Source organism: Sinocyclocheilus rhinocerous, unplaced genomic scaffold (genome assembly GCF_001515625.1).
Source record: "Sinocyclocheilus rhinocerous isolate Xijiao unplaced genomic scaffold, SAMN03320098_v1.1 scaffold436, whole genome shotgun sequence".
Lineage (NCBI taxonomy): Eukaryota > Metazoa > Chordata > Actinopteri > Cypriniformes > Cyprinidae > Sinocyclocheilus > Sinocyclocheilus rhinocerous.
The window spans coordinates 370,943-371,552 of NW_015631718.1; the positions used below are offsets into that span (position 1 = coordinate 370,943).

Sequence of the window (610 nt, forward strand, 5' to 3'; positions counted from 1 at the left end):
TATATAAGGGTGTTTCTAATGCAGTGGCATTGGAAGTGACAGTAAATTTGATATTGTTCTCTCTTCTGACTGCCGTAATCAATCTCTCTCTATTATTTTCCCTTTTTTTATACAGTTGTGAAAACCCTATTGTGGAGTTTTTCTTTTACTATTTAAGTAAATGGTAATGCAAAAAAAAACTATGATGTAATCTTCCATTCTCCGCTATAGAAGTTTATCAAACTATGATGACTTCCGATTCTGAGAAACCTGGAAATGTGAAAAGAATCCAGTGACAGTCCTTTGTGTGCTTCCATGTACTTCCTTACAGCACACTTCACAACATGCTGACATTTTTGGGTGAATCATGCTTTTAAATGCATCTGCTTTTGCAACAAACAGCACTGACCTGTTGCAAACCTCTGTCTGGGTTCAGCTATACAATCAGTCTTCAGGTTCTGAATGCTGGGCCCCGGGTCCTTCCCTCTACTGCCCTTCCTCTGCCTGAGGGCAGTCATAGTGGAAAAACAGGCTTCCAGTCCTGGTGAAATATGTTCAATAATAATGACAAAAGCCAGGTTTAATATACTATAAAGCCATTGCTATCTCTCTATCTCTATATCTCTCTCTC

At 38.9% G+C, this 610-nt stretch overlaps 1 long non-coding RNA gene across 1 annotated transcript in view; it reads right to left on the reverse strand.

Moving 5' to 3' along the window:
* The window catches only part of LOC107741879 (uncharacterized), a 3,000-nt gene that overhangs the window by 954 nt on the left and 1,436 nt on the right, over positions 1-610 (reverse strand). The window contains exon 2 of the long non-coding RNA XR_001640246.1: positions 389-520. This is a non-coding gene — a long non-coding RNA (uncharacterized LOC107741879). The remainder of the gene's footprint in view (positions 1-388; positions 521-610) is intronic.